Genomic DNA, 8,432 nt, shown 5'->3' with positions numbered 1-8,432 from the left:
GTCTGACATGTCTGATGAGCTAACAGGTCTGATGATCTAACAGGTCTGATGGATCTAACATGTCTGACAGGTCTGATGATCTAACAGGTCTGATGATCTAACAGGTCTGATGGATCTAACATGTCTGACAGGTCTGATGATCTAACAGGTCTGATGATCTAACAGGTCTGATGGATCTAACAGGTCTGACAGGTCTGATGATCTAACAGGTCTGACAGGTCTGATGGATCTAACAGGTCTGACAGGTCTGATGATCTAACAGGTCTGATGGGTCTGCATCATTTCTTTCTGTTTGATTGTTTGTAAAAACACCATATTTTTGCCCCTAAACTCCAAACCCATCATTTCCAGTCTGAACAGCTGGCTTAGTTGTCAGGGTGAGGTCAAAGGTCACCCCCCTGGGACATGAACACGGGATGCTTCATTAACTGTAGATCTATAGTGATTCCCAGTCCCCCGTTTGGATCAAGCCAAGGAGCGACGCTGAGCAAGGAGAGCCGGTCCATCACAGTGTTAGCTTGGAGCTGATGAGTTTAATGTTCAGCCATGGTGTCTGCTCCACATTCAGCTCACTCTGCCACTGAAGGAGGACCAATCTCTTTGTATGGATCTATATTCTGTATTTTTACTATTTATGCTGCTCTTATAAGCGTGTTTTTCTAAAGTTGTGTATGCAGTCGTTTCTATCAGCTCTATAAATGTCTTTAAAACAATCAGTCCTGCTGTTTTCCTTTTTCCATCACCTCCATCTAATGTCTCTAACCCATCATTGTTTCCACTATTATAGAAAACAGGGATCAGATGCAGAGACGGTTTCTAAACTAAAGGTTTAATTCCAGCAACCTTAAAAGCTTTAGGTACATATCTCTGTAACAGAGATAGATTAATCACATCTAAAATGGAGGAGGAGATCAAAGGGAATACCTCCTTAAGTAACCTGGTTGGAACTGGATCTAACATTCAAGCTAAAGGCTTAGGCCTCTTTCCCTCCGAAAGCAAGAGGATTAGTTTTATCGAGGTGCTAGGAATCCTGGGTAATTCATCCCATAACGCGGTAAACTCAGAGACAATCAGCCTGAGAGGAACTGCACTACACCTTCAGCCCAGCAGGAGGCGCTAATAACATAAAACCTGTGTAATAACCAGGTAAACCTCAGATATTTACATCACAAAAGGAAAACACTTTCACTTTGCAAATATTTATATCAAGTCAAAGTTCTAAATGGTGGATTTGATGCCGTTGCTCAGTTCAGGATCTTTAGTTCTATTAGATGCTGGAGATGAAATTCTAGAAACCGGTTTGATATGGGATTTAAATGACAGTTCCTGATCAAAAACAACACCAAGATGTTTTACTTTATTATCTGAACTCAGTTTAATCAGCTTCTTCTCCAAAAACTATAACAGATTTAATGGATTTTATTCATTTAGTTTTTCAGTTTATTTCTATAGCGCCAATTCACAGCACGTGTCATCTCAAGGCACTTTCCAGTTCTACAGATCATCCAGTCAGATTGATTCCAGGTTTTTTTATCTAAGGAAAGCCAGCTGATTGAAATGACTCAGTGACTCGGATGTAATCCCTCACAGGGATTAACATCAACATAGATGGCTTCCTTCACTCCCCTCTCAAACCACCTCTCCTTTGTCTAAAATGTGAACATTCTGGTGCTCCAATAAGTGTCTGTTTTCCTTAAGGTGCTAGTGGATAGCAGAGTCCTGTCTGGAGGAGGTAGCTCTTCTGTTTGGAGCCATGCGTCTGGTTGTGTGGTTTCTCCAATATCACTATCAGAGCGTTCCTCACTGCATTGAACTGCAGACATTACTCCGCCACACACAGCAGGAGCTGAGCTGACATTGATAAACTTGCTCTGTTCTGCTTTCCACAATGTGCTGTGCTGGAACCGCCTGATATATTAAAGCTTAGAGTCATTCTGTGCCTTAATCAAGGGGAAATGGCAGTTTTTCCAACTTTGGTTCACTGTAAAACTTGATTATGTTGAACTGAAGTGATTTGAGTAAACTTATTGACATAAAATTATTTTAATTCATTAACTCAAGAGTATTGAGTTGAATAGAAAATCCAATTGTGTATGTTGAATATTTTCCTTTTAGTTTTATGGATATTAGGATTTTAATTTTTTACACCATTACCTGAACTTGAGACCTTTAAGGTCCCTATATTCAAAACAATTTTAGTTGGTTGTCAATTGGACTTAATAGAGCTGCAACTGTTGGACTGTCAGCTAATCAGCTGTTTTATATTCTATTTAATTCCCAGCCAGCTGGGAATTTATATTTCTGATACTTTAAGATGTTTATTGCCCTCCCCTGTAGGGGTGGTAAAATATTTTATTAATCAGATATTATTTTAGCTGTTATATAGTGTTTATGACACACAGTCCTGCTAACTGTGTGTTAGAACAATAGATGAAAGAGTGATTCGAGCACTAATCATGGTCAAACAGTTAATTGTGCACATACATGGAATAAATTCACCACAACTTCTGTTCAAAATATAAGAGTTTATTAACAAATATCATTCAGCTCCAAGTCAAACATATTTCAGTTTAACACTCTCAACTAAGACTAGTAAAACTCAACTAAACTAAACTACTGTGTACAAAGAGGAAAGAGAACATGGTAAAAAACCATGTTAAAGTTTAAGATGGATTTTGTGTTTGATAAAGTTTAAAAGGAATAATGTGGGATATGATCAAATTAGCTTTTCACAAATTTTAAAGAAATTGGAATGTTTTCAGACCAATTCACAATGCAAATCCATGAGGTGAATAAAACATTATTTGGCCAAATAATGTTTTATTGAATCATTTGCTTAATCAAGAACCAAAAACCTTTAGCTAAATGATTGTTTACCCTCTTTGAAATAGCTAGCAGCGAATAGACATCAGGATTCCACTAAATGACTCTTGGTCATACTTGGTAATGGAAATGTAATGAGCATCTGAGGAACACATGAACACTAATGTTATATCAGTCTTTAAAATCCTTAGTGAATAAAGCTTGTCCAAGCTTCAGCAACAGCTCAACACATATTCCTGCAGCATAGCGTAGCATGCAGTCCATTCTTTAGCATCAATTAGCATCGTCTTTACTCAGCAGTAAACACACGATATGATTAGCATCATCAAAAGACACATTGCTTGTTCTGTCCCTAATCATGCAAGACCTGCAAACCTTTTTCCATGTCCATTTGGAAAGCTTGAGTATCATCCATTTGCAGCTCTGCAGTCAGGACAGTAAGGCAGGCGTTCTTTGTCTCAGTCGTTCATCAAGGCAGTCCTTTTCTCATCCAGTTTGGCTCTACAAGTTCTGAAACTCAAGAGAAATGTGTTGCAAAAGGTCTGTTTGCAGCAGTTTGGTTCTGAAAGGTTCTGACTTATCCTTGATGGTTCTGGGGATCTGGTTCCCCTGGGGCTCGTATCTCCACTGTGGTGGAGATCCAGCCAAAGCGGACCCCAGCTTCCTGGGCAAGGGAGAGGAGGCAAGGAGAGCAGGAGGCAAGGAGAGCAGGAGGCAAAAGAGAGCAAAAGAGAAAAAGGAAGGGCAGAGTCTTGTGTGCTCGGTGGTTTTGTTCTGTCCTCACAGAGAGGTGGGTAGGTTTTCACACCTCTGGTGGCTTCCATGTGACTTGCCTGTGACTGCTTTGGCTGAAAAGCCAAAAGTCAAGAAAAGTATCATTATGGCATATGGCATAACACAGTCAATGTGTCCAACAGCCAACTGCTTTGTATAAGTGATGACTTCTTATGCTACATTCAGACCGCATGAAGTAGAAGTGGCAAAAACTCGCTTTCTGCTTCATCTTTGATGCTTGTACAAGTTAAGTTCTGACACGCAGCTGAAGCATCTCTGCTGCTCTAGCTGTGCGGTGGAAAAGTGTTGTGCAAAATGATATCCTGCAGACAATGAATAAACGATTAACTAGAACTGGAGTTATTAGAAAATAAACACATGGTAGATTGAGTGACTAGTTTTGAAAGAAAATAATAAAACCCTAAGAGTCCGTTTAACTGGCTTCTGAGATTGCCCAGGATAGGCCAGATGGAGAGAAATATCAGCTGTGCTGCTGCCATCAACACCTTTGTTTCTAGATGTTGGAGATCAGCCTGTTTTTCTGTGTGGTCCTGTTTCTCTGACTGTGACTAACTGGATGTGCTCTCTTCATCCTCTGACATGGGGGTGTTTTACAGTTGCTTTTTGTATCTTTGCTTCTTTTTCTATGTCTGCTTCTGTCTCCTTGAACCCCAGTTGGCCTCAGCAGATGGCCGCTCACACTGAGCCTGGTTCTGCTGGAGGTTTATTCCTGTTCAAAGGGAGTTTTTCCTCTCCACTGTCGCTACAAGCATGCTTGGCGTCAGGGATTGCTGAAGAATCAATGGGTCGATGCATTCAACTTTTTTTCTTAGATAGAAAACTTTGAATCAATCTGACTGGATGATCTGGTGAACTGGAAAGTGCCTTGAGACAATATGTGAATTGGCGCTATAGAAATAAACTGAACTGAAATATTTTGTCTTTGTAAGGTTAAATGAAATCCCATGGAAGCACATAACATTGTTACTTTAAATCTCAGGATTTACAGAAAAATTTGATGTGAACTTTTGTAATAGAGAGTCTAAGAAACTGTTTAAACTGATTCCACTGATTCACTTGATTAAAAATGGTTTGATATATAATTATTTCTGGCCAATACAGCCTAATATGTTGGTCGCACAATTCAACCTGATGGATTAAAAAATGTATGAATTGGCAACTTTTAAATCTTTATGATAGATCTGTTTAGAAGAGAGACATTCCCTTTATTTAATAAACTACTTTGCTAAATACATGATAAAATGATAAATAAGTAGTTAAAATAATTAATTTGCAGTTAAAATAATCAATGTGTAGATAAAATAATTCATATTTAGTTAAAATTATATATATAATATATATATATTAAAAATATAATTAATATAATCTATATTTATCTGTTCTGGGTCAGAACCAGTCTGAGTCCAAACAGGTTTTTCTTCTATTTAATGAAATAAATCATGAAGAGGAGGATGGAGATGGATGGAGGAGGATCTTTGTTTTTTCTGTTCCATTGAAGACCTCAGAGCTGATCTGACTTCCTCCGCCTCTTTGTGTCACGGGAGGAGGCGGTGCCGGGTGGACCGTGGACCGCTGGCGGGGCGTGTGCCTCCGGTTCATCAGTTCGGGCTCCGAAGCTCTGGCTGCCCGCTGCGCTCCGGTTCAGCGATCAGAGGCAGGCGGCCGCTGCTAGACCCACATCCACGCGTGATCAGAGGAGCCGCTGTGTTTTGGATTTACCGTGGCGTGGCGTGGCGTGTCCTCCGGCTGAGGCGGAGAGACTGAACCGCAGACCCAGAACCCACCCAACGGTTCCACGGCCACAGCTGTCACGCAGGTAGGTGACACGGAGGGCTGAAGCCTCACTGGACCCAGAGGCGGAGACCAGAACCAGAACCAGAAGCGGTGGTTCCGATCCGGGAGCTTCCTGGACTCCCTAAGCGGTCCAGGTTCTTCTAGTCAGATGATTTATGGATTAATGTCACTGATCTTTGGAGCCCGAGACGCTTTTAGACGTTCAGAAACTAATCATTTGGATTCTTAGTTAAAATAAATGTCAACAACCTAAAAATAATAATAAAAAAACACCTTTCCATGAACTTTAAGGTTTTCTTTTTTGACCCAAACATATTCCGACAAATCTGAGCTGCTGATAGATAAACCATCTCAATGCTTCTGAAATTTGCCAGTTTCTACTCTGAAGAAGTCCCGCCTTTCCTTCCTACCTTCCCAGTAAAAGCTTTTTAACCAGCAGCTCCCAGTATGATTCCATGTTTATCAGCAGGTGGACTTTAATGATCCTCCCATGTACAGAAACTCAGATGTGAATGAAGAGCTGACCTGCAGCATGTTATCTATCATCTATATCCAGGTCAGTCATTCCAGAAAAGTTCAAAATCAGTCTGCTGGACTTTGTTTCTGAGTTTGAAGACGTTTCTCTTCCATCCAGGAAGATTTTTCAGTTTAAAATGTTAGAAATACAGTTGAGTTCCAGGTTTTATCCAGTAGCCCAACAAAGCCGTTCATCCGTTTCTATCTGCATGTTTTCTAAACTAAAACCAGGCTTTGTTGGGCTGCTGGATAAAACCTGGAACTAAACGCTATTTCTGACATTTTGAATTGAAAAATCTTCCTGGATGGAAGAGAAACATTGTTGTCTACCTGGTTGATCTGTTGAACTGTAAAGAGCCCTGAGATGACGTGTTATGAATTGGCGCTATAGAAAAAAAACTGAAGTGAATTGAATCAGAGCGGTTATCAGTGGTTGAAGATGATGGGCTTGAGCTTATTCTCCAGGTGGCCACAGGTGAGCCATTTTACAAACTACCTGCCAGGGTAAACTATCATGAGGAGAATCCATGACCAGCAAAAAGTTTGCTTTCCGTAGGGTATGTTATGTAATTTTATATTTCATTTTACCACGACACTACAGATGATTACCACATAATGTTTGCTTCTTGATGATCACTTGGGTGAATGTGGGGAAAGTGGGATGCTTTTTGAAAGTGTAGCTTCTGTGGTATTTATTTAGCCTATTTCATTTCTAGAGCTTCACATGATACAAACCTGTTCAAATACTTATTATTTAGGTAGAACACATGTCATGATTGGATTGGACAGAATTTAAATGAGCCATTTTAATCTGGATTCATTCCAAGATTACAGTGAGATTAGAAAGACTGTATTCTCATAAAAACGTGTATTGTTGTTGTTAACATCATAAATGAATGGTTGTCATGGTAGCAGATTGTAGGGGCGGGGCCTTTGGGAGGACAGGGATGTGGAAATCCAAAACAAGTAGTTTAGTATAGGCTGAATAAGGAGGTTTGTGGTTCATGCGGTCTGCCTAATCTGACAGGAATTTTCATGCACAAATGGCATTAATATGGGTCCTCGTTGTTAATATTTTTCTAATCTGTCATTGTAAGGGACATTTAAGCAAAGGTTTGTGGGTAACTGTTATAATCCTGTTATTCCACAGGAATTAATTGTTTGGGAAAAAAAAATTCTGGTTCAAATCAGGAAGAAAACTGTTTTCTTTAATTGTTGGATTGAAACGTTTAGTTTGAATAAGAAAAATAAATACATTCAAAAGAGTTTTTATTTAAAAGTTTAATTATGATTTTAAATGTTGAAGAAACCAGGTGGACAAATAAAAAGGTACTTATGGATTTCTCTAAAGAAGGTAGGAGGGGAATTTATTACAACAACAACAATGATAAGAAACGCTGAATATTAAGAAACTTTATAGTCATTATGAGACCTTAATGACTTTTCATAGAAACAAAGACTCAGCAGGTAGAAGTAGAACAGATAGAAGTCATTTAAGGACAAGGAAGAATCATCAGAGGAGTAACTTAACAATACAGAAACATGAAACACCCTGAACTTTCTAAAAAAAACTGGAGACTGTTCTAGAAGATCCAAACATGCTTGGAGCCAGAGCTGCTTCTAGAAACGTAGCATGTAGAGTGTGGATGAGGTGCAGGCTGTGCTGAAACAATGAGCTGGAGGTTTATCGGACTGCCAGCGGGGGGTTGATATGTGTGGGGGTGTGAGGTGATGGAAGTGTCTGACTACTGGGCCATGATTGGCTTCACAGCTCTGGGAAATATAAGCAGCCATGTAGCATAAAGCCAGCATCTTTACCCAGAGGCCTTCTCCCCGCCAGATAACGAGGCCCTGCTTCCTTTCATCTTAATTGCTCTCTACTCCCTGACATCACAGCAGCCATAAAGGAGGCTGATAATAACTACGCCTCATAATGCTGGGGGGGGGGCTGTTTTTATTGGTCCACCTGTCATGTCCAGGGTGGGACAGATTTAGGTCCACAGAGAGAATACAAACCACAGACACAGAGAACACTTCTAGACCTTTGGCTTATAGATCTATCACCATCATCATGATCATCATCATAATATGATCTTCACATCATCATCATCACCATAATTACATCATCATCACTATTATCACCATCATCATAATGTGATCTTCACATCATCATCACCATTATTATCATCCCCATCATCATCATCATCATCATCATTACCATCATCATCATCACTATTATCACCATCATCATAATGTGATCTTCACATCATCATCACCATTATTATCATCCCCATCATCATCATCATCATCATCATCATCATCATTACCATCACTATTATCACCATCATCATAATGTGATCTTCACATCATCATCACCATTATTATCATCCCCATCATCATCATCATCATCATCATTACCATCATCATCATCACTATTATCACCATCATCATAATGTGATCTTCACATCATCATCACCATTATTATCATCCCCATCATCATCATC

At 39.7% G+C, this 8,432-nt stretch overlaps 2 protein-coding genes across 2 annotated transcripts in view; both read left to right on the top strand.

The window, feature by feature from the left end:
* The window catches only part of ccdc102a (coiled-coil domain containing 102A), a 28,851-nt gene extending 28,143 nt beyond the window's left edge, over positions 1-708 (top strand). The window contains exon 10 of the mRNA XM_015397851.1: positions 219-708. The gene's annotated coding sequence lies outside the window, so the exon portion shown is untranslated. The remainder of the gene's footprint in view (positions 1-218) is intronic.
* Positions 709-5,162: 4,454 nt separating this feature from the next.
* LOC107099637 (docking protein 4-like) overlaps positions 5,163-8,432 on the top strand; it is a 47,186-nt gene continuing 43,916 nt past the window's right edge. The window contains exon 1 of the mRNA XM_015397850.1: positions 5,163-5,434. The gene's annotated coding sequence lies outside the window, so the exon portion shown is untranslated. The remainder of the gene's footprint in view (positions 5,435-8,432) is intronic.

This window comes from Cyprinodon variegatus, unplaced genomic scaffold (genome assembly GCF_000732505.1).
Source record: "Cyprinodon variegatus isolate N-32 unplaced genomic scaffold, C_variegatus-1.0 Scaffold892, whole genome shotgun sequence".
Lineage (NCBI taxonomy): Eukaryota > Metazoa > Chordata > Actinopteri > Cyprinodontiformes > Cyprinodontidae > Cyprinodon > Cyprinodon variegatus.
Note: the sequence above shows the minus strand (reverse complement) of the source record. Positions and strands in the feature narration are given on the sequence as shown.